General features: G+C 41.4%; 1 protein-coding gene across 4 annotated transcripts in view; it reads left to right on the forward strand.

Moving 5' to 3' along the window:
• Window positions 1-26,600, forward strand: part of syt7b (synaptotagmin VIIb) — a 130,990-nt gene that overhangs the window by 20,122 nt on the left and 84,268 nt on the right. The window lies entirely within an intron of this gene.

Here is a 26,600-nt window from a genome sequence, read left to right on the forward strand (position 1 = left end):
ATACTGGAGGATGATGGAGGATGATAATGGATGATGAAGGATGATGAAGGATGATAGCGGATGATGGAGGATGGTTGAGTATGATGGTGGATGATGGAGGATACTGGAGGATGATGTAGGATGATGGAGAATTATAAAGGATGATGGAGTGTGGTGGAGGATGATGGAGGATGTTGAAGGATGGTGGAGGATAATGGAGGATGATGTTGGATGATGAAGGATGACAAAGGATAATGGAGGATGATGGAGGATAATGGAGGATGATGGAGGATAATGGGGGATGATGTGTGTGTGTGTGTTCCTGATGGCTCATTGGCTGTCAGGTCAGATGAGAGTCAGTGTGCAGATGTTTAATAGTAATGGAGCTGGTCTCTGTATGTGGTTACTGAACAGTGACACTTTACATTTTCACTTATTCTTCCTGCAGACTTTTTCATCCAGTCAGGTTAAAGGACACACTGGTGAGAGCAGTAGCAGCTCCGGGAAGTTCATCTTTTTCAACAGATCATCAGATTTTGCGGTGCACAGATTAGCTGTTAGACTCCAATCAAAGAGATGAATAATCCTTTAAATATGTACAGAGGAAAAGCGTTGTGTCTGATTGCTTTCATGATTCAAATACAACTGCATTTGAGTCATGATATGAATTTTTTTAAATAATATTTAAATATCTGTGGGATTAGATGAGGGGTGTGAGTTTAGGGCAGGATGTGAACTTCTCTCATAGTCCAGGGACATGCTGTAGGGTGATTAACATCTGTAAATTGTGTGTGTGTGTGTGTGTGTGTGTTGGATGAATGGATGGATGAATTGAAGGATGGATGGATGTATGAACGGATGGATGCATGGAAAATGGATGGATGGATGGATGGATGAATGAATGAATGAATGGATAGATGTATGAATGGATTAAAGGATGTATGGATGAATAGATTGAAGGATGGATGGATGGATGAATGAATGTGTGAATGGATGGATGGATGGATTGAAGGATGGATGTATGTATGAACAGATGGATGAATGAAAAAAGGATGGATGGATAGATAGATAGATAGATAGATAGATAGATAGATAGATAGATAGATGGATGGATGGATGGATGGATTAAAGGACATATGGATGAAAGGATGGATGGGTATGTGAATGGATGGATTGAAGGAAGGATGGATGGATGAATGGTAAATGGATGGATGGATGGAGAGATTGAAGGATATACACTATATTGCCAAAAGTATTCGCTCACCCATCCAAATAATCAGAATCAGGTGTTCCAATCACTTCCATGGCCACAGGTGTATAAAATCAAGCACCTAGGCATGCAGACTGTTTTTACAAACATTTGTGAAAGAATGGGTCGCTCTCAGGAGCTCAGTGAATTCCAGCGTGGAACTGTGATAGGATGCCACCTGTGCAACAAATCCAGTCGTGAAATTTCCTCGCTCCTAAATATTCCACAGTCAACTGTCAGCTGTATTATAAGAACGTGGAAGTGTTTGGGAACGACAGCAACTCAGCCACGAAGTGGTAGGCCACGTTAACTGACGGAGCGGGGTCAGCGGATGCTGAGGCGCATAGTGCGAAGAGGTCGCCAACTTTCTGCAGAGTCAATCGCTACAGACCTCCAAACTTCATGTGGCCTTCAGATTAGCTCAAGAACAGTGCGCAGAGAGCTTCATGGAATGGGTTTCCATGGCCGAGCAGCTGCATCCAAGCCATACATCACCAAGTGCAATGCAAAGCGTCGGATGCAGTGGTGTAAAGCACGCCGCCACTGGACTCTAGAGCAGTGGAGACGCGTTCTCTGGAATGACGAATCGCGCTTCTCCATCTGGCAATCTGATGGACGAGTCTGGGTTTGGCGGTTGCCAGGAGAACGGTACTTGTCTGACTGCATTGTGCCAAGTGTAAAGTTTGGTGGAGGGGGGATTATGGTGTGGGGTTGTTTTTCAGGAGCTGGGATTGGCCCCTTAGTTCCAGTGAAAGGAACTCTGAATGCTTCAGCATACCAAGACATTTTGGACAATTCCATGCTCCCAACTTTGTGGGAACAGTTTGGAGCTGGTCCCTTCCTCTTCCAACATGACTGTGCACCAGTGCACAAAGCAAGGTCCATAAAGACATGGATGACAGAGTCTGGTGTGGATGAACTTGACTGGCCTGCACAGAGTCCTGACCTCAACCCGATAGAACACCTTTGGGATGAATTAGAGCGGAGACTGAGAGCCAGGTCTTCTCGTCCAACATCAGTGTGTGACCTCACAAATGCGCTTCTGGAAGAATGGTCAAAAATTCCCATAAACACACTCCTAAACCTTGTGGACAGCCTTCCCAGAAGAGTTGAAGCTGTTATAGCTGCAAAGGGTGGACCGACGTCATATTGAACCCTATGGATTAGGAATGGGATGTCACTTAAGTTCATATGCGAGTCAAGGCAGGTGAGCGAATACTTTTGGCAATATAGTGTGTGTATGTATGTATGGATAGATGAATGGATGGATGAATGAATGAATGAATGAATGAATGAATGAATGAATGAATGAATGGATAGATGTATGGATGGATTAAAGGATGTATGGATGAATAGATTGAAGGATGGGTGAATGGATGTGTGAATGGATGGATGGATTGAAAGATGGATGGATGTATGGATGGATGGATTGAAGGACATATGGATGTGTGAATGGATGGATTGAAGGATGGATGGATGGATGGATAAACGAATGGATATACTAATCTTCCCATGCCAATTGTTAAACATCAGATTAGCATTTGCATGTTTTTTATAATCTTTTGCCTGATTTAAAAAGAAAAGAAAAGAAAAGGTAAGATTTGACTTCACAATCTTGCTTGTTTTCAGCATTTAACTCCAGACTGATTCCTTCACACCGCGTGTTTATGTTCTAGCAGCAGATGGCAGAGCTCTGAGTATCAGATTAGCGCAGCGCTAGCTGTTCGTCTGGCTCGTCTAAACCTGCACAAATCTAATCCACAGGTATTGTTTTTGGCAGTGGAAGCAAAACCAGATCAAACATCTCCAACTAACGTGTATTTCTCTGTCACGCGGAATGGCTTTTGTGTGCATTGTTTAAGGCAGCATCATTTCCTGAAGCGACTGAATGAACATTTGTTTATTAACAGCTTGATAATTGTTTAACATTTTAACTTGAGCTGGATGAGCTTGCTTTCTAAGACAAGGATTCTTCCTCTAAAGATGCATTAGGTCAAATACAAGGAACATGAACAGTTAAACAGGTGGGGAGTTAACGATGGAGTCAACTATGGAAGACTTATTGAGCCACAGAGAAGGAAAACTCTTCCCTTTCTGCCACCAGGGTTAGCTAGTCTAGCTAGTCTGTAGACATTCTGTAGGATGGTAGCTAATCTGGAGCTAATCTGGAGCTAGTCTTCATAAGAGTCAAAGCTAATACCATATTTTCAAATAGTTGTACCAAGAGGTAGCATATATAAGGAAAAAAGCAGCAGTCTGTAGATAGTCTGTAGATAGTCTGTAGATAATCTGCATAACACTGAATGCTAATACCATATTTTTGAATAATCATACCAAGAGGTTGCATATATAAGGAAAAAAGCAGTGGGCCTAAAACAGAACCTTGTGGAACACTGAACATAACCTTAATATGCTTAGAGAAGCCACTATTTATCTCCAGACCTGAGCCAGGAGAGGGAGGAGGGTTCCTTTAAATGTGGTGGCCTGACCTTTGCAGCTATAACAGCTTCAACTCTTCTGGGAAGGCTTTCCACAAGGTTTAGGAGTGTGTTTATGGGAATTTTTGACCATTGCTCTAGAAACACATTTGTGAGGTCAGATGTTGGACGAGAAGGCCTGGCTCACAGTCTCCACTCTAATTCATCCCAAAGATGTTCTATGGGGTTGAGGTCAGGCAGGCCAGTCATGTTGGAACAGGAAGGGGTCATCTCCAAACTGTTCTCACAAAGAGCATGAAATTGTCCAAAATTTCTTGGTATAAATGAAGCTGAAGCATTAAGAGTTCCTTTCACTGGAACTAAGGGGCCGAGTCCAAACCCTGACTCAACTCAGTGATTTGGAGGGGTGTCCCAAACTCTTGGCAATATAGTGTATGATATGATATTTATACATTTATACAAGTTTCAGATAAAATACTTTCCACATCACTTTTGAGGTCTGCTAGTGCTAGCTGTCCTATGGTTAGCTAGTTTATTTCACTCACAGCTTGTGACCCAGAGTCCAGGTGTAATTCCAGATATATGGATATATTAAAAAAAAACCCTGATATTTTATTCATGTAAACACACCTCTGTCTGAAGCTGGGTGTGTACTGGGGTATAATCGTGTTGTGACACAAGACATGTGGTCATGATAAATGGTCACCGTGACAACGGGACGACTTTGATCATATTTCTGGCTTTAACGCAGCACATTGTTTGTATTCTCCTCATGACTCAGTGTTATCACCACGCAGCACCGGAATGTTTATCCTGCGCGCGGTAAATCGTCAGTATGCTAATTCAGTTTGCTCCATTAGAATCGGCACTGAGCTCTGGAGGCTGTGGGGAAAGTGGCGATGCTGCTGGCTTCCGGTCTGCACTTTGATACACAATCAGGCTGTTTGTCCACTCTGTTAGTCACGCTGGCGTAAAGCCTCTTGTTTCTACAGCATGCCGGTTCTGAGGCAATTTGCGGTTTCATTATACAGATGAAATGTTTCCCCATGGCTTCATCATGAGTTATTATTTAATTACCGCGCTTCATACCTGCACTTTTCATTAACGCATGCTAAAAATGTCGATTTCTTCCAGTCACAGACAAATAAATAACACACACTGTTACGTATCGGATAAAGCGATGATGTTCTAGCGTTCATGTGATCGTGGTGAATGTGATATGATCTGTCTGAGGGTAATAAAGAGAAAAATGTGCTCGACGATAATAACACTTTTATTACAGGTTTGATAATTGTGTAACGTTTTAACTTGAGCAGGATGAGCTTGCTTCGTTAGACAAGGATTCTGCCTTCAAAGGTGAATTAGGTCAGATTTCTGAGGAACAGTTAAACATGAGGGGAGTTAAAGATGGAGTTAAAGATAGAAGACTTATTGTTCCACAAAGAAGAATAACTCTTCCCTTTCTGCCACCAGGGTTAGCTAGTCCATGGCAAATCTGTAGACAGTCTTTAGCTAGTCTGTGGCTAGTCTGTAACTAATCTGTAGATAGTCTGCATCAAATCTGTAGCTAATATGTAGCTTGTCTGTAGCTAGTCTGTAGATAGTCTGTAGCAGATCTGTAGATAGTCTGTATATAGATGTAGCTAATATGTAGCTAGTCTATAGCTAATCTGTAGACCTTCTTTAGATAATCTGTAGACAGTCTATAAATAATCTGTAGATAGTCTGTAGCTAGTCTGTAGCTAATCTGTAGACAGTCTGTATATAATCTGTAGATAGTCTTCAGCTAGTCTGTAGCTAATCTGTAGACAGTCTGTATATAATCTGTAGATAGTCTTCAGCTAGTCTGTAGCTAATCTGTAGACAGTCTGTATATAATCTGTAGATAGTCTGCATCAAATCTGTAGCTAATCTGTAGCTAGTCTGTAGCTAATCTGTAGACAATCTGTAAATAATCTGTAGATAGTCTGTAGCTAGTCTGTAGCTAATCTGTAGACAGTCTGTAAATAATCTGTAAATAGTCTGCATCAAATCTGTAGCAAATCTGTATATAGTCTGTAGCAAATCTGTAGATAGTCTGTAGCTAATCTGTGGCTAGTCTGTAGCTAATCTGTGGCTACTCTGTAGCTAACACACACGTTGTTGCATATTGGCTAAAGTGATGAAGTTTACATGGCAGAATAATGCGCCTTGTTACAGAGCTGTAGTTTTTTCGATGCTTTTTATTCCTTTTTTAAGACCACATGAAAATCGATTTGGTGTTGAACAAACAGATTTAAACATCAGTGCAGCAGCGTGTAAAAACCCTTCACATTCTCACTTTATATATTTCTGAAAACTGTAGACAAGTGGGATTTCAGTTGATCGTAGGGTATTTACATCTACAACACTGCAGTGTGAATATTTTGTGTCACTTGTGTGTAAGTTTAAGGAATAATGAGTGACTTCACTCTCTAGTTTTATATTTTTAACTTTGGGACTGATGTACCGTCTGGTAAAATGTTGTTCAGTAAAATAACTTGTTTATTTTATGCTTAATTTCATGCTCATGATGTTGATTATAATAAAAACAATCCCCTTTTGTTAAGTCCCGTGCCAACATCGTACTAGCACTTCAGCATTCCAGCCCGGAGTTTTGATCCTGCCTCATTATCCTCGTTACGGAAGTGCTAACGCACCTGTCCTCTCACCATTCTCTCCACTGTGGATTAATTACGTTTTCATCGAGAATTTTTGCAGAATGTTTTACTTTTGTTGATCTACATCGATAAGCCATAACATTATGACCACCTGCCTAATATTGTGTTGGTCCCCTTTTGCTTCCAAAACAGCTCTGACCCGTTGAGGCATAGACAGCTGGTCATAATATTATGCCTGATCGGTGTACAGCATCACACCACTTTCAAACCAAATGAATAAATGATTTAAAAAAGTCTTTCATTTTGAGATCCTTCTGTTCGTATCATTAATAACCTCAGGAAGCAGATAGAAACCTTTCAGCTCTTTGGTTAGTTAGTTAATTATATGAAGAAGAGGAGACTTTATATGTTGTATGATAGAGAGAGCTGATCACATTTAGGGAAAAAATGGAGGAAAAAACAGCTTGCCAGATATTCCTACACACACACACACACACACACAGGTATCATAATGATAAGCCAATGAAAAGCAGCAGCATAAATGTTCACAGTGTGCAAACTTATAATTTGATCTTTATTATAATTTAATGTTTACTCACCTGCTGTCTGAGCCCCTTCTCTCGGCCGTTGTTTTCTCTGAAAGGAGCTCGGCGAGTCGATTTCATGCTCGTCTTGTTTTCTCCGACTTCTGCGTGCTCATTACACTACAAGGCTGGAAGAAGGTGTTATTATCGCCGGGTGCGTTTTTCCTCTTTATTTCCCTCAGACAGATCATATCACATTCACCACGATCACACGCTCTGCTGCCGAACGCTACAACATCACCGCTTACACTTCAGCTGGGGCTTGTTACGGACACGAATACGAGAAGACACTTAGCTTAATAACCCTCTAGAGCTGAACTACAGACTGCTTCTACTCCTGAGCTCCAGACCACTGTTGTTTAAAGCTTAGAGGTAGACTTGGAGTAATTGGATGGTGTTTGGGTTCAATTCATAACATTCTTTATAACTGATTTCACCAAACCGTTATCAGTGAAGAGGCGAAAAAAATCATGTTGTTGACATTCCTTTTGTGTCGGCTTGTAAAATGATGAAGGCTTATAGTTGTTGGCAAACCTGGAAGGTGAGGTAAGGTGACTTAAAGGATACTTTTGATAGATACTGACCACTGCAGACCGGGAACACCCCACGAGAGCTGCAGTTTTGGAGATGCTCTGATCCAGTGGTCTAGCCATCACAATTTGGCCCTTCGTCAAACTCGCTCAAATCCTTACGCTTGTCCATTTTTCCTGGGCAAGCATAAGGATCTGCTGCTAACATCTTGGTACCAGATTCCACAGCAGGATCTAGTGGAATCCATGCCTCGATGGGTTGTTGCTGTTTTGGCAGCAAAAGAGGGTCCAACACAATATTAGGCAGGTGGTCATAATATTTTGCCTGATCGGTGTATAACGTGATAATGAGATAATATATAAATATAATGAGATAATAATAAGTGTCTCTGCTGCCTGAGTGTTTCCTGTTTTGGGCTTTGTGAGAATCAGATGGACTTTTTCTCCTGGACCTAGATGGAGATTAGACTCCTGTCCTATATTTGAACCTTCTGCGCTGTATCTTATGGCGTGTTGTGATCTTCCTCTTCCAGCTGTTTACATTCTGAACCAGTGCTCGCATTGGGTAAATGAAAGCATTTCCATCTCTCGCTTTCTCTGTCTTTCTCTTCGTTCGTCCGTTCAGAAGCTCATTCTGCATTCTCTTGTCAAACAGGAGCCAGTCTGACACTCGACTCAGAGCCACCGTCTCCCCCACTCCTCCTTGCCCTCCATCATCCCTCTGACCTTAATTTTCTTGCTCATGCTCTCGCTCTCTCTCTCTCTCTCTCTCTCCCTCTTCACGTCTTCTCCTCCTTGCCTCGCATCATTTCCAAGGCCGTACTCGTCCACGCTTTCCTACTGATTTCAGCTGCATTGACAACAAGCATCTTGCTGCACATTTTCATTATTTCATTCACTTACACAGCCTGCAGGAGACGGGGTGAGAAATACGTTCAATATTTTTAATACGCTGAAGTGAGAAAGCTTTGTCGTTCTGAAAAAGTGCATAAATGTGCAATGATTGGCAGGGTGTTGCGTTGTTTTGTTTTGTGTGTACAGGGTTGTAGCATAAAATCTCCAGCCGCAAACACACCCAGAACCAGTTCAGTGCCATTCTGTCAATAATCAGCCTTGTGAACGTCGCCTTAGGCTTGGAAACACATTCTGTTTTTCGTAGCACCAATCAGACGGAGTTCCTCGGGTCATACAGAAAGCCTTCTGATACACCAATACACCAATCGAAGGACGCAGTGTGACTGAGCAGAGCCAAACGATCCGATTTAGAGATGGATGTCTAAACTGTCACTCTGTTCGACAAAGATGCGTTTGTATAATGCAAAAAGAGACAGAATGTCGTTATAGCAACACTGCAGCAACCTGTTTAAGTCCATTCCTGAGCCCTGGTCAGTCTGCCTGTTGAGCTGCAGCTCAATGAAGTGTTCACACCACACACTGTGTGTGTGGTGTGTGTGTACTATAGTACACACACACCACACACACACACACACAGAGCTCTCTGTTTGTGTATCAGCTTGAAAAATCTCTATTTTACAAAACCAACAAATGGCAAAAAAGGAGAATTAGAAATAAATAATTCTCCTTGTTTTTTTCTTTTTACAATTCTTCACCCATCGCTATACTTCCTTTCCAGTTAAGCTGACAGGTTTCTTTATCATGCTAGACAGATCTGGAGATTATCCAGGGAACTTGGAGTGTACGGTGGACAAGATGCCAGAATCCAGAAAAAAAAGGCACAGGGACATAGAGCAGAGAGAGGAAGAGAGGAACCTGAGGTCAGGTCCTGGGAGATGAATTCACTGTGTAGCTGGATGATATATAGATATAGTTCTGGGGTTAGTCATCTTGGATGGACATAATACCCTGTTATTTGGTCTCGTTTCAATCCCCCGTAGCAGGAGACGTCCTCACGGACACGAGATTCCTAACGTGCCGCAACGTCGACTTTTTTTGTAGTAGGAAAGAGTTTTCTAGTGCCATGTCAGGCAGGCGGAAAAGTGAAAGCAAGATGGAGACGCAGGATAGTAAACAGAGCTGTGAAGCAGCGACCACAGCAGCCGAGTGTAACAGGATCAGCGTCTCAGGACTGACAGAGGAGATGTGTGCCGTCCAGATCCAGACCGAACCGTTTTTGCATTCGGAGTATAATTGGATTTTTGGTTAATGCTACTTTATTCTATTTGAAATGAGACAGGGGAATTGAAATCGAAGTTGAAATAGATATTGCGTATGTGTGTGTGTGTGTGTGTGTGTGTGTGTGTGTGAGGGAGAGAGAGAGAGAGAGAGAGATGGGAAGGAATGGTGAGGGGGGAGACAAGAGAGAGCAGTCAATAATTTTAATAAGTCATTTTGAGCAGAGCAGCCAAGCCACAAATCAAAAGATTACACAACACGTATTTAATGTATTTGTTTTTTTATTATTTGTTTTTTCCTCGCCATCGTCTGCACCGTGCCTCTGAAACCAACATGGACGTTCGTTTAAAAAAAGAGATTTATACCTGTGTCAGTTTTCTTTTTTTTTCCTTGAAGTTCCTTGGAGTGACGTCCAAATGTACAACAATTATATAAGACAAATATCCTGCAATAATATGAAACTTCACCAAGCTTCAGTCAGGAACTCAGGTCCTGTCTGTCTGTGTGTGTGTGTGTGTGTGTGTGTGTGAGTGAGATGGTTTCCTCCCTTTTCCTCTTTCTTTTCATCCATTCTCCCTGTTTCTCCCTTCCTTCCATTACAAAAACCCTCCCTGTAGGTAGACTAACTGCACTAAATAACCGCCCCAGGTGTGAATAAATGTGAAAGAAAAAAAAAACAAAGTGAGAATGTGTGTGTGAATTTGTCATGATGTGTGTGTGTGTGTGTGTGTGTGTGTAGTGATCATACTCACTGCTCATAGCAAAGCTTTCGGTTAATAAGTTAGCAGTAAGTCATTAAAATTTATGAAAAGAAACCAGTAAACAGGCAAAGGCAGTTTCTAGCTAGTCAGGTAGAGCTAGCATAAAAAATGCTACTTTTGTAGATAAAGCTGCTTTATATTCTGAACTAATGATAAATAATAGTAATAAGTGATAGATATTGAATATATTTTACAATGTCTGCTATAATAAAAACTGAGGAATTTTGAATTTTTGTGATTAGAGCACATTTGTCTCACACCTCTAGGGTCAGGGGTTCGACTCCTTCCTCCGCGCTGTGTGTGGAGGGTATATTCTCCCTTCAGGGGTTTCCTCACCAATCCAAAGAGATGTATGAAAGGCCGATTAGCATCTAGAGTGTGTAGTTGGGTTGTTGTTTCCCCTGCCTTGTACCCCTGGGATAGACCCCACCTTCCCATGAGCCTGTATATAAAATGGATGGATGGATGATATGGACCATTAAAATGCTTAAACCTGGGCCATTTTTAGTCATAGTGCACTCATCATGGATTGCCATAACCAAACCCTGAGAGCAATTTAATTAAAACTGCCTTTCAGGCTGATCACTGTTCACTCTAACTTTAATACTCTTAATAATAGATAGATATACCAATTAGGCATAATATTATGACCATGTGCCTAATATTGTGTTGGTCCCCCTTTTGCAGCCAAAACAGCCCTGACCCTTTGAGGCATGGACTCCACTAGATCCCCTGAAGGTGTGCTGTGGCACCAAGATGTTAGCAGCAGTCCTCTAAGTTGTGAGGTGGGGTCTTCATGAATACTTACAGGACTTAAAGGATACTTTTGATAGATACTGACCACTGCAGACCGGGAACACCCCACAAGAGCTGCAGTTTTGGAGATGCTCTGATCCAGTGGTCTAGCCATCACAATTTGGCCCTTCGTCAAACTCGCTCAAATCCTTACCCTTGTCCATTTTTCCTGCTTCTAACATCAACTTTGAGGACAAAATGTTCACTTGCTGCCTAATATATCCCACCCACTAACAGGTGCCATGATGAGGAGATACTCAGTCTTATTCACTTCACCTCTCAGTGTATAGATAGGTAGGTAGATAGATAGATAGATAGATAGATAGATAGATAGATAGATAGATAGATAGATAGATAGATAGATAGATTAAGATAGCTACAGTAGTTTGCATTGAGATGATCTGAATCATAGACACACAGAGGAATGGACATTTATAAAAAAACATCAATAAACAATCTAATAAGATTTTACAGATACACCATGATCCATAACCCTTGTTGTCCTTCGGTGTAATTCAGTGTGAGAGCCCTGATAATCTGGACTCCTTCTGTACGAGATTATCATAAGGAAGATGTAGGATAGCTCAATGCAGTTCTGTATCATTCATCATCTTTTTCCTCCAGTGTCGAGATCCTGATTAGATGCTAACACAAAGGCAACATGTCCTCAGCAACCTGTCTGGATGAATCACTAGTGAATAAATAAATAAAGAAAAAACCCAAATAATTTGGTGCTGTTCACTTTGTCTCTGTCAAAAAAGTCGATGAGGCAAAAAAACTCCCTGTGCTCTATTTCTTTCTTTCCTCATATAGACACAGTGCTGATGACGCCGGCTGCAGATGCCAGACTGTTAGCCTTCAGGGACTTAAACAAGCCCTGTTTAGACTTACACACGACTAAATAGGCCTCTGCTTGGAGAAACATTATGTGAATTTTCCCTTTTTTTTTCTCAGTAAGCGGAGCGTCTCTTAACCTTACACCCTCTTACTCAGCGATGTTGTCCTTCTTCTCTCACTAATGTTCAAATCCTGATGTTCAGAGCTCTCATGCTCAGGCGTCCTTATGATTGCAGGTGTGTATCTTCAGGTGTGAGTTAATTATAAACAAACAAAATTTGTTGCAAATTGCAAGATTTTTATGTTAGTTATGTTTTAATTTATCATGCATACATACACTAATCTGGCATAATATTATGACCATCTGCCTAATATTGTGTTGGTCCCCCTTATGCTGCCAGAACAGCGCTGACCCATTGTGGCGTGGACTCCACTAGATCCCTGAAGGTGTGCTGTGGTATTTGGCTCCAAGATGTTTGCAGCAGATCCTTTAAGTCCTGTAAGTTGCGAGTTGGGGCCTCCATGGATACTTACAAGACTTAAAGGACTTACAGGAGGATTTTTTTGATAGATACTGACCACTGCAGACCGGGAACACCCCACAAGAGCTGCAGTTTTGGAGATGCTCTGATCCAGTGGTCTAGCCATCACAGTTTGGCCCTTTTGGTCAAACTCGCTCAAATCCTTACACTTGTCCATTTTTCCTGCTTCTCACACATCAACTTTGAGGACAAAATGTTGACTTGCTGCCTAATATATCCCACCCACTAACAGGTGCCATGATGAGGAGATCATCAGTCTTATTCACTTCACCTCTCAGTGGTCAGAATGTTGTACCTGATCAGTATATACTCAGAATACATTTTTATCATTCTTGTTCAGGATGACGTGCTAATGGAGTGTTTTTATACTTAAATAATTAGGTAGATTCAGCAGGCTTCAGCAAACTCCACCAAGCCCTCTCTATTCGTCTAGTCGGCCTGAAGCAAAACTCTTAGGAAGTTAGGAAATCTTGCCAGCCATTACATCAGGTAACATTTGTGTCACATAAGAATATTGCTATTCACAAGAATGATGGAAATCCTTCCAAGCACCAGGGTTTCGTTCTACATGGTTCTTCATATTTCTCTTCCCTGGAGATCAAGTCTGACAAAGACTTCTAGCTCATAGTCCAGCTCATCTCACAGCCCACCATCTAATCCTGTCTGGATGAAAATGGATGATCATGTAGTCATATGCACTTTCACAGCTCTTCAAATGTGCATCAACATCCGCAGAAGCCAACATTACACCCACCTGTGTTCATCAGCTGCCCCAGTGCTGCACTATTATGAGCAACACATGCCTAGACAAGAATGCTGTTTATGGGGCAGTCGAAGAAACTCACTGTATCTCAGCCACTAATGGTCCAGCATTACAGATCCAACATTTACAGCATTCTTCACATTCTTCATCACAGTTCTCCTCTCCAGTCATTCAGAAGATCACTGGGTTTCCGGCTCACTCCTACTTCACCACCAGAGCAGAGAACCAGGAAATTGCTAGTGACCCCACACATCTGGCTTCAGAAGCTACTGAACCACATGCACAGCTCTTTCCATGTGCTATTAACCTTATCAACCAAGAGCTGTGATGTTTCGGAACTGATTAATACCCTGTCCCCCAGGGTCCAGTCTCACTCAAGACAAATTCCAGAATCCCATCATGGTCCAGAATTCAGAAAATGTCTTTCTGCTTGCAGTGCTCATGAACAATAGCGCGGCCAGGAATGCCAGAGATGGAAGACCTAAATTATAACCTCCATGCACTGGACAGAAAAGCAACTTAAAAGGTTCATAACCTATTGAAACTGTAAGCTTTGCCTCATGCTACTATGCATACCTGGTAAAGGTACATGGACTGGTCACTGGCCTCCAGGTCTTCATTAATGAGCAGTGTACTCAGTGGCATGGTGGGAAACTGTACTCCAACACTCTAACCTTGAACATTTATCTTGTTAAATGTAGTGACTCACACTGCGAGGGCAGAACACAGACACACGGATACCAGACGAATTGAATAGAAATGAACAGTTTATTCCAGTAACGGTGAGTATGCCGAAGAGGTGCAAAAGAGAATGGCCATGTAAAGGAAAAATTACAGAAATGAAGTCTTTAGCTTGGACGCCGGGTGCTCTGGGTGGATTCGTTGCTTAGCAGTGAGGCAGGGTGACGAGACAGGACCCAGGAGGCTGGTGAGGTGCAGCGTATTCAAGGAGCATCATCTGTGTCCGTGTCCTCCGGCAATTCTAAAATTGAGAAGCATAAACACACGCTAGTTGACAAGCCGACTGACCCCTTACCTCCTCTGAAGCGATGCACTCCTCTCTCAGTCTTGGAGAGGGTTTCTCCGATTGGCCGCTTTTTTTGCCATGCTTCCGTGGTGCCGCCACACAGCCATGCGCTCCGTTGCTTTCCACAACATTATGGGTGCTGAAATGGCGCTGTCCTTTCAGCACCACGGAGACGGAAGCGTAAGGAGCAGAAAAATGTTGCTGGACATCATAATCCAAAACAGTCCATTTGTCAGGTGAGTCTTCTAACCATCCTGGGCTATATTGTGCACAAAGAGGATGTTTTTAAAGATAAAGGTGCAAGCCTTTCCTGGTGGTATGTAAAGCAACACTTCAGGAACCCATATATGCATTTATGGGAAAAAAAAACTAGGGGTTTCTGTTAGTGTGTACCAACAGGAACCATCTGGAATGATCCTCCAGAGGACTGCTCACATTCATTCATCCCTCGCTTACCACCTGATTTTTAATGGAGCTCACCTGGTTACAGTCAGACTAGTACTTTTATCTCATGCTGCCTGATTATTTTCCTCTTGATTCTTAATGATGCCTCACCCCTTCTTCTTTGTCTTCTTCTTCTTCTTCTTCTTCTTCTACTTCCTTTTTTGTACGAATGCAAGTATAAAAACTTGACCTTGCCTCAGTTCTCCTTCAGATGGCTAGTCATGAGTAATCTTTTTTTCCCTACATGCATTGGTTTGTATGTGTACTGTAATGTAATATTCAGTCTTATGTTATGGTTTCCGTAGCAACAGCTCATAGACAGGGACATATTAATGAACAGGTTCAGCTAATGTGTTGGTATTTAACAAAGATATTGTGAAGCGGACAGTTATTTAACATTTGCGGAAGGAGTCTCAGATGTCCCCGCTTTGTAAAGGTCAGTAACTGAGGACTTTCTCTGTGAAATGATGAACTGCGTTAGTTATAAACTTAACAAGCGAGAGAGAAGAGAGGGACCACTGATGGAAATGATAACAGAAACAAGTTTATATCACATTTATCTCATCAATAAAAGCCAATAAAAAAAAATTAGCGCTTTGTTACTTAAACAGTTAAAGTAAGATTTCACACCACACACATACAAACACACACACACACACACACAGAAAGCCTCAGGAGTCACTACACACACAGAGACACATACACATACACAGTGGAAGCCTTAGGAGTCACTACACACACACAGAGACACACACACACATACGCAGAGGAAGCCTTAGGAGTCACTGCACACACACACACACACACACACACACACACAGAAAGCCTCAAGATCACTACACACACACACACAAACATCCAGACAGCAGGAGGCCTCACAAGTCGCTACACACACACACACACACACACACACACACAAACACACAGGAATCCTCAGGAGTCTCTACACACACACACACACTCACACCATCACAGAGGAAGCTTCAGGAGTTAGCTGAACAGTGTGGGTGTGTTTGTGTGATGGTGTATATGAGTGTGTTTGTGTGCATGTGTGTGTGTATGCACTGTTGTATGTGTGTGTGTGTGCGTGTGTGTGTGTGTGTGTGTGTGTGTGTGTGTCTGTGTGTGTGTGTACAGGGCTGGTGGTTTCTGCCATGTCAGTGATGTAGTCTTGTCCTATCTGGCCTCAGGGAAATGCTAAAGCCATCAGCATCATTCCGAGCTCCTGACTGACGTCCTTCCTCCACACACATCCTCACACTCACCAGATAAAGAATAACATTTGGAGATTAAAATAAAAAAAGAGGTATGAAATTAAATTGATGCTTTACAACAAATATGCAATTTCTTTAATGATTCGGTGATCTCACAAAATAGCAATTACCTGCGTTCGGTGCCAGTGCAATCAGAGCTGCCTAATGAAGAAGCCCTCAGGGAAGCAGAGTCCAGGAGATTAGATTTAGAAATTGGAGGAAGGCGAGCGGCTGAAACTCGTAATTGAACGTCTGAATGCCTTCCAGCGAGAGCCGCGTGCTTGGTTTTATTCCAGGAGCGCTAATGTTTAGCGGCGGATGCATGGGACGTTCAGGAGAGTCGCTTTTAATCAAATGTCCTTCGTTATTGTTTGCGAGGCTGAACTGTTGTGGTCAGGAATCTTAACTTTCTACTGACTCTCTTTTTTTTCCCCTCGGAACACATTTACAACTCAATTCCGGATTCCATTTCAGACAAGTAAATAGCGTACATCGTGAAACGCTATCTACCTGTTCGTCTTGTTTATTTGACTCTTATTTCACGTATCCGACTGGTTTCCGGTTTCACGTCCTGATTTGAGACAAACCGTTTGCTAGCACTTTTCGGGCTGTAGTTAGGACATGCTGAAAAGCTTTCGTCTAAAAGCTTTCGTCTGATGTTTTTGTTCTTCTTCACTCACTCATTTCACTGTATTCCTTTCAAGCTCTAAATAACACTAGCATTAACACTTCTGCTGTATGACATCATTCATTTGTTCCAGATATCTGATAAACTCCTAAAAACCTGGTATTAAGGTTTTAGATTAAAAATTAGCCTCGATATCTAACATGAAATAAGTCTAAAATTCTGTTATAATGGTTTTATTTTGATAAAAGGGACAGTGGTTAAGGTCGTTGACCGGAAGATCAGGGTTCGAGCCCCAGCACCGCCAAGCTGCCACTGTTGGGCCCTTGAGCAAGGCCCCCAACCCACCCTGCTCCAGGGGCGCTGTATCATGGCTGACCCTGCGCTCTGACCACAACCCCCAAGGATAGGATATGTGAAGAAAGAATTTCACTGTGCAGTAATGTATATGTGACAAATAAAGACAACTTAATAAACAATGAAAATGGTTCAGTGATACTGTACACAGCCATTAGACTGATTCTAGAAAGCTCTGAAGCTCTGAATCACTGGGCTGCTAAAAGTGATCCTGGTCGGTGTCCTGGGGAATCCGGATGCTGGGAACACTGGGAATGGGGCTGGAATACAGTCTGGATGGTTACTTGCCTTGCTTTCGAAGTCTGTATCATGGCTTATCAGTGAGAGAATCCAGATGATCCAGGCTGAGCGATCGGGACTGAAGATCCACTCACTGTGGCTTTTTTTTTTTTTGACTTGGCTGCAAATAATCATGTCACTGATTTGTCATAAACCTGTCAAGGCTTCCTTGGCAGCAGCTGAAAAATAGCCGATGAGGAATGACATGGAGCCATTTATCACACGCCGGCACCGTGACCCGGGGATCAGAAAGCTCGCTCAACTGGGAATTTTAGCCTATGGGTCCGGGGGTAGGGTTTATGAAGACTCTATGACCTGGCGTAGTCTTTATGTAGAGTCAGTGTCCTGAAAAAACTGAGTCGATAAAAAATAATACTAATAATAAAAACGAATAATACAGCTGATAGAATCGCTGAAAAAATCTAACAAATCTGAGCGGTAGTGATATTACATCTGAATGTTGGGAATGCTAATAGTCTTTTATTTCATTATTAGCCAGGAGCGAGGAGCTAATGTTCAACAATTAATAGAGGAGTGATGTCACAGTTCAGGAGCGTTCTTTAATCATCAATCATCTGGATCTGAATTTTATTTAAGCTTCTGAACACCAGCTACAGATCCATCAGCTCTCTGATCTGATACTGGAATGATTGGAGAGGGAGAGACAGAGAGACAGTCTATTCTATTCAACTCTACCCCACTCTATTCTACTCTACTGTACTCCATTCTATGCTATTCAACTCTACCCAACTCTACCCCACTCTATTCTACTCTACTGTACTCTATTCTATGCTATTCAACTCTACCCCACTCTATTCTACTCTACTGTACTCCATTCTATGCTATTCAACTCTACCCAACTCTACCCCACTCTATTCTACTCTACTGTACTCTATTCTATGCTATTCAACTCTACCCAACTCTATTCTACTCGACTGTACTCCATTCTACTCTATTCAACTCTACTTAACTCTACCCCATTCTACTCTGTTCATCTCTACTCAGCTCTACCCTACTCTATTCTAATCAACTATCACTCCATTCTACTCTATTCAACTCTATCCTACTTTACTTATTCTCTATTCTTATTTATTCTACTTTTATCTATTCTACCCTACTCTACTCAAGTCTATTCTTATATTACTTTACTTTAATGTATTCTTCTTTAATATACTCCGCTCTTTTTCTACTTTATTCTACTCTAACTCGAATCTGTTACTTGATTCTGTTCTACTCTATCCTACTCTATTGGGCTGTACTCTACTCTTTTCTTTTCTAGCCTAATTTACTCTCCTGCTCTATTCTACTCTATTCTACTGTACTGTACTCTATTTGGCTCTACTCAACTCTGTCCTACACTTTATTCTACTTCAATCTATTCTACTCTACTGTATTCTGCTCCAGTCTACTCTATTCTACTTTATTCTACTCTATTCTACTCTGCTGTTTTGTACTGTACTCTGTTCTCATTTATTCTACTCTAACTTGAATGTTACTTGATTCTGTTCTACTCTAACCTACTGTACCATTCTTCTCCAATCTACTCTTTTCTATTTTACCTTCATTTAGTCTACTCTATTCTACTCTACTATACTTTACTCTGTTCTTATTTATTTTACTTTAATCTACTCTACTCTATTCTACTCTACTGTATCTACTCTGTTCTACTTTACTGTACTGTACTCTACTCTACTCTAATTTATTCTACTTTAATGCACTCTTCTCATTTCTACTCTATTTTACTCTACTCTTTTCCACTCTACTATATTCTATTCTACTCTTTTCTACTCTTACTGTACTGTACTCTAATGTAATTTATTCTATTTAATCTACTCTACTGTTCTGTATTGTACTCTATTTATTCTACTTTAACTTGAATCTGTTACTCAGATCTGTTCTACTCTAACCTACTCTATTGTGCTGCACTCTACTTTATTCTATTCTTCTCTAATCTTTTTTTCTGTATTCTACCAAAATGTACTCTATTATATTCTATTTGCTGTTCTCCAATCAACTCTACTCTTTGACCTCTGGGATTGTTACTGCTACTGAATGCTGAGGTTCTGTAGACTGTCTAACAGTGAGGAGGAAACCCACCCAGACTCAGGTTCCATCTTGGTCACACTCTCTGTTCTCTATCTGAATCAATGAATATATTTATTAGAATTAGAATTTCAATTTATTTGTATATTGATTTTAACAATGGACATTGTCACCACGCAGCTTTCCAGGATTATATAAATTCATGTTGTAAATTATACAATTTTAATGTAATTATTCTTGTTATATCTCTGATTCTGTTGTCTGCCATGTTTTCTACTGCAATTCTGTTGCTTTTTCTCTCATTTTAATTCTATTAATTAATTTAGCTCCAAGACCAGACTTAATTTTTTTTTTCTTTTTAATAAAGAGCTTACAAGGAAGTTAGCATGAGATGTGTACTTGGGTTTAACAGATGGTTATTGCTATCAACTTGCTTTCAGGTCATGTGGTAGAGATGCTCGCTGTTCTGACCCAAAAACGTTCCCATTTCAAACTGCAGCTTCTCTCTACTCTTTTCCACAGTGTGTTAGCCATTGAGTCGTCATGGTTACGGGGATGGTTTGCTCTAGCGTTTTCGATACAGTGTTGAGTTTGAATGGAAGTTTGGAAACAATTGCTCAGCCAATCCTGTAGATACTGGTCAAGAGCTTCAATTGATGTATACAACAAGCACCAGAATGAAGAAAAAGTCTGATCTCTGTGTCTTTAATCGTGGTATGGATGATGGTGGCAGATGATCTTTCTGTGGGAAGTGATAGCTTAGTGGTTAAGGTGTTGGTCTACTGATTGGAAGGTTGCGCGTTCAAATCCCAGGTCCATCAAGCTGCTCCTGTTGGGTCCTTGACCAAGATAAATGTAGTTGCTCTGGATAAAGGTGTCTACCAGGTGCAAAAAACATTGAGTGAGAGACAGTTCTGTGGGTGAAACCCCCTAGAGCTGGTATGTACAATGTTATCCACAAAGGGTCAGGTGTTCAGTCCAACCAAGCAGGAGCCACACCTGATTCCACCTGTTTAATCAACTGATCTTGGCTTTCAGTAGACTCAGGTGTGGCTTCTGCTCGGTTGGAATAACAACCTGCACCCACACTGTCCCTTTGCGGATACGATCGGTCATCCCTGCCCCAGATGATGAAAGAGATCAGAGGATGAGCAGACTGCTCGGAGGTGACAGGAAGGATATAGTAGCTCCTCTTGTTTGTGTTGTTGTGTACACTCTGACAGTCTCTCTCTCAGGCACTGATTGGCTGCCCAGCACAGTGTTGCAGAATTTCCTTTGTGTCTGAAGTTGCTACGTCTGGCCTGGTGTATGATGTGTGGATACAAATTCCCCCCCCAATCCCATCACATCACCCCTGACACTGCACTGGCTGTGAATCACTATTACAGAATTACCTGAGTGACTCATAGCAGCTCAGGAACATTATATTATAGAGCACTTTTCCTCTCCTGACTCATTTTTAACAAAAAGAAAAAAAAAATCCTACGCACTGTAGGATGCCAGAAGTGCACCGCAAAAGTGGAAGGAAAAAATGCACCTTAATGAACCACTGAGTCTCATCTTTCTTCCTCTTTTTCCTGCATCTCCATCATTCCATTTTTCACTCATTTCAAATTCTTTGTCTTTTCCTCCTCCTCCTCCTCCTCCTCCTCCTCCACACATCTGAAGTGTAACACAAGGGCTAAAAGACAACACACTGCCGTCACAAAGCCCTGACCCAGAGAAAAAGTGTGGACTGAAGTGATAAATTGTGTCTGCATTCCAGCAGAACATTGTGAGAAGATTGTGGAAGGATACAAGAGTTAATACACTGAGGATACACCGATAATCTGATCCTTATCTATTAAAATGACCTCTTAACCCATACACACACACACAATCCCTCCCACTGTGATTGATTGACAGATCTACCTTGTTGACGGTGAATATGCAAATGAGATTGAAAAGGAGGTTGAAGCGAGAAGATCAAGTGCTTTGGCAGAAAGGCACCAGATAACATACTACAAAATGGAAAGATATTAATATTTCCAGCTACTGTATATTGTTATATATCAAGTACACGATTACGTTTTACAACTGAAAGCTTGATTTAGCATTTTCTGATTAGCGTTCGAAGGTGTATAATGTCCCTGATCACAGCCACAGAGCAGTAATAATGAAGACGTTGACTCAGCCTTTAATATCCAAAGTGGCTTGTGTTTGGAAAGCAGTAACTAGATCAAGACAGATACTTCGAGGAAATTGCTTATCATTTAATAACTTTTGTCTGCCAACAGACCAATGATAATCAGCGCTCTGGTGTGTGTGTGTGTGTGTGTGTGTGTGTGTGCGTTAAGAAGGCTAGTGTCTAGTGTATTTTAATGGCATCCTGAAACTACAGGATCTGGTAAAGAGAGTAGATGATTAAATAATAAAATAATGACGAATTATACCATACGGAAAGACGTTAGTGTTTGGTAACATGTTGCTCTCTCAGAAACGTCTCTGCTGTTGCTCTGAGTTCAGCCGGATCTCATGATGTTGAGCGAGGAGGCCGATGCTCTGGAGCGAACCGAACTGCCTTTTTTGATAATTGCTAACGAACAGTTGCGGATAATAATTACAGATGACCAATCTAGCGAAACACAGTCAATTTAACACGCTGGCACGAACAGGGCTGGCATTATTATTATTAACATATATAATAAGATGCACTTTGGATTGAATTTATTTTATCTCAAGGCAAACTGTTAGCCTGGGTTCGTGTTAATCTCTTTACACCAGGCATTAAGAAAATCAGGGGACAGATAAAGTGTAAAAGCAACAAAGAAGCTAAGAATATCTATTCCTAATATAATAATATGCAAATGAGAAGCTGGCAAAGATTTGAATAGACATGTAATAGTAGCCATTATATTAATAGAGAGAAAACATTGAGGCTGGTTCATTTGAATATATATATTAAAAGAAGAAGCCTTTATTTATCACGTTAACATTATGGCACATAACATGCCAAACATGATTGTTAGGGTCAGAGGTCAGGGTTAGCCATGATGCGGTCCCCTGGAGCATAGAGAGAGTTAACAGTTTAAACCTCCAACCTTCTGATCAGTTACCCAGAGCCTTAATTTAGTCCATTTAACAATATTTAGTCATATGAGACTTAACACAAGACTGATTAGTGCAATGACAAAGAAAGTTTAAAGTTAAGTTACTATTTATCCCTAACATTTATCCCTAATGAGAAACCTGAGGCGATGGTGGTGAGGAAAAACTCCCTGAGATGATCTGAGGAAGAAACCTTGAGAGGAACGAGACTCAGAAGGGAACCTCCTCCTCATTTGGGTGAAAAATGATGTAAATGTAAATAATGTCCTTTCTACACCAGTAACCAAGAGCTCTTGAGGAACTAGTAAATCAGTGTAGTTTCGGAGTTCGTTATAGACTTAACTCTAATTCCTTCCTGACTCAAAGATAGTCGCCAAGATCTCCAGTAAAGATTCAGCAGCTTGGATTGTAGCACCAGTGCCAGACGTCCTGAAGTGTGGGGAGGAAGTGTGCAGGAGAGGTCTTTCAGAAGAACATTAGAGTGGATAAACTGAGCATTCTGTCATCTGAGAGGGTTTCAGCTCACGTTAAGTAGATGCAGGTCATAAATTACCACACTAATAAACATGCCATATAAACTTCGATCCCTGAGAGCAGTATTGTCTCGGATGATGAAGCTGTCTCCTGCGGCTCCCTCCGGCTTTCTTCAGACCCTCTGTGGCTTTCTGGATGTATGGATTATTCATGATTGTACGTTTTAGAGTGTTATTTACATAACAAAGATTGTTTGTAATCTGTTGGCTTCTGTCGGCTTCATTGTGGAGCTCTGTGTTGGAGGCCATCCCCTTGGCCTCTGGAGAGAGCTCTGTGCTGAAGGCCGACAGATCGGCCTTGTAGTAGGTGATGAAAGGCTGGCGGGCTCGTCTGTCATTTTCGGCTCTTCCCGGTGTCCTTTCGAGGTCTCTACTGGGATCAACAAACTCCCAGTTTATGGCTTGTGCAAATTCTTTCTCCCAGAACAGGCAGACGCTTCTTGCTGTAGTGAGATGCTCTGACCAGCACAGTGCTGGAGCTGTTCATTCACTGTTTTTCCTTGGGTTTGGGGTTTGCTTCACTGGAAAGATCTGAAGCTGGAGCCGGAACCCAGGGGAGCACCGGTGAAGGGGCCCAGGGTCCCAGGTCTGACTTTTTCCAGTCAGGTGTTGGGAGTTTCAGTATGTCACCTCCTGCTGCATCCACGGGAAACGCAATGTTCTGTCTCGTGTTGCTCAAGAACAGCCGTGAGGACACAAGTGCAAGAGTTTATTTAAACAAAAATAGCAGAGAAAATCCAAAAGGCAGGTCAGGAACAGAAGTGGCTCGGGATATTAAAAACAAACCTTTGGCTAAAACAAGATCTCAGGCTTACTGGAAACAGGAAACGGCATCAAAATACAATAAACAGGAGGCTAGGTGGAAACACTGAGACATGCACTTTATGAAGATGATACCACACACCAGGGTTTAAATAAGAGCTTTAATCAAGAACAGAACAAAAAACAGGTGGGTTCAGTAAGGAAACATACAGGAAACAGGAACAGAGACAGGAAATGAATTAAAACATACCTGCGGCAAAGTAACCGAACGAACAACTTAAAAAAAAATCTTAAAATATTATGTTTATGAAAAGATATTTTTACTCACAAAGATCATTCTCACAGTGAAGTTAAGCTAAAATAAAATAACTCAGTGCTTGACCATCACTGTGGTCTACACTACAGAATCTTTCTGAAATAATCCACGCTAATGAGGTCAGTGGTGTTGATATCACACTCCAGTGCTAAACATTACAGCTAAAGCTCTGCATGTGACCTCCACTTCAAGGTTACTTACAATGAGTGAGGATTCTACAGCACCATTAACTCATGCACATAAATATACATGCATAGTGTTTGGCCGTGACCACTTCCTCATACGTCCTGAACCTTCCTCATCCTTCATCAGTCTTCCTCATCCTTCATCATCTGTCATCATCATTCCTCAGTCTTCATCATCCTCTATCATCATTCCTTAGTCTTCATCATCCTCTATCATCATTCCTTAGTCTTCATCATCCTCTATCATCATTCCTCAGTCTTCATCATCCTCTATCATCATTCCTTAGTCTTCATCATCCTCTATCATCATTCCTTAGTCTTCATCATCCTCTATCATCATTCCTTAGTCTTCATCATCCTCTATCATCATTCCTTAGGCTTCATCATCCATCATCAATCCTCAGTCTTCATCATCCGTCATCATCATTCCTCAGTCTTCATCATCCTCTATCATCATTCCTTAGTCTTCATCATCCATCATCATTCCTCAGTCTTCATCATCCTCTATCATCATTCCTTAGTCTTCATCATCCTCTATCATCATTCCTTAGTCTTCATCATCCTCTATCATCATTCCTTAGTCTTCATCATCCATCATCACTCCTCAGTCTTAATCATCCATCATCATCATTCCTCAGTCTTCATCATCCTCTATCATCATTCCTTAGTCTTCATCATCCATCATCATCACTCCTCAGTCTTCATCATCCTCTATCATCATTCCTTAGTCTTCATCATCCATCATCACTCCTCAGTCTTCATCATCCATCATCATCATTCCTCAGTCTTCATCATCCTCTATCATCATTCCTTAGTCTTCGTCATCCATCATCATCACTCCTCAGTCTTCATCATCTGTCATCATCTTTCGTCAGTCTTCATCATCCTTCATCATCTTTCCTCATCCTTCATCCATCATCATCATTCCTCAGTCTTCATCATCTTCATCATTTGTCAGTCTTCATCATTCTTCATCATCCTTCATCATCTTTCATCAGTCTTCCTCATCCTTCATCATCCATCATCATTCCTCAGTCGTCATCATCTTCATCATTCCTCAGTCTTCATCATTCTTCATCATCCTTCATCATCTTTCATCAGTCTTCATCATCCTTCAACATCCTTCATCATTTTTCGTCAGTCTTCCTCAACCTTCATCCTTCATCATCCTTGACTAGTCTTCCTCATTCTTCATCATCCTTGCTTAGTCTTCTTTAGGAGACTAATTCCTCATCCTTATTCATCCTTCATCATCCATCCACATCCTTGCTCAGTCTTCCTCATCCTTGCTCAGTCTTCCTCACCCTTCATTATCCTTTCTCAGTCTTCCTCCTCCTTCATCATCCTTCTTCAATCTTCCTCATGCTTCATCATCCTTCCTAAGTCTTCCTCATCCTTCATCATCCTTCTTCAGTCTTCCTCATGTTTCATCATCCTTCCTCATCTTTTGTCAGTCTTCCTCATCCTTCATTATCTTTCCTCAGGCTTTCTCATCCTTCATCATCCTTCTTCAGTCTTCCTCATGTGTCATCATCCTTCATCATCATTCCTTAGTCTTCATCATCCTTTCTCAGTCTTCCTCATCCTTCACCATCCTTGATTAGTCTTCCTTAGACTTCCTCATCCTTATTCATCCTTCACCATCCTTGCTCAGTCTTCCTTAGACTTCCTCATCCTTCATCCTCCTTCCTCTGTCTTCTTCATCCTTCCTCATTCTTTCTTAGTCTTCCTCATTCTTCTTCATCCTTCATCATCCTTCCTTAGTCTTTCTCATCCTTCCTCATTCTTCTTCATCCTCCTTGCTCAGTCTTCCTCACTCGTCTTTATCATTCATTATTCTTCATCATCCTTCCTCTCTCTTCCTCATCTTTCTTCATCTTTCTTCATTCTTCCTCATCCTTCCTCATCCTTCATCAACATTCCTCATCTTTCTTCAACCTTCCTTAATCCTTCTCCCTTCAGAGCCTTATACTCAGTTTAGCTGATTTTCCAGATGGAACATTTTCTAATTTTTATTTTTAACATTATTAAATGTGAGTAGATATTTTTACTTTATTTACTTATTTGATGAAAAGGAGCACCATCTCTTCTCTTCTCTTCTCTTCTCTTCTCTTCTCTTCTCTTCTCTTCTCTTCTCTTCTCTTCTCTTCTCTTCTCTTCTCTTCTCTCATTCTTTTTTTTTCTTGTCACTGACAGAGTGAGATTTCTGAGAGCTGTCAGCAACTCCCATCCTTCTTTCCCTCCACATCGTCTCTCCCTCCCTCTGGTTCTTTCCTCCACCCTCCATAATTCACTTCATCCTCTGTGTTTTTCTGAAACACTGTATTCTCATTTCTCCACCTCCTCCTTTTGTCCTCCTTTTCCTTTTTCTATTAAGAAATAGTGACTTCTCTTCTCAAGGCTGTCTCCTGTTTCTCCCACGTTACACATTCTTCTCTT

Source organism: Hemibagrus wyckioides, linkage group LG10 (genome assembly GCF_019097595.1).
Source record: "Hemibagrus wyckioides isolate EC202008001 linkage group LG10, SWU_Hwy_1.0, whole genome shotgun sequence".
NCBI classification, from domain to species: Eukaryota; Metazoa; Chordata; class Actinopteri; order Siluriformes; family Bagridae; genus Hemibagrus; species Hemibagrus wyckioides.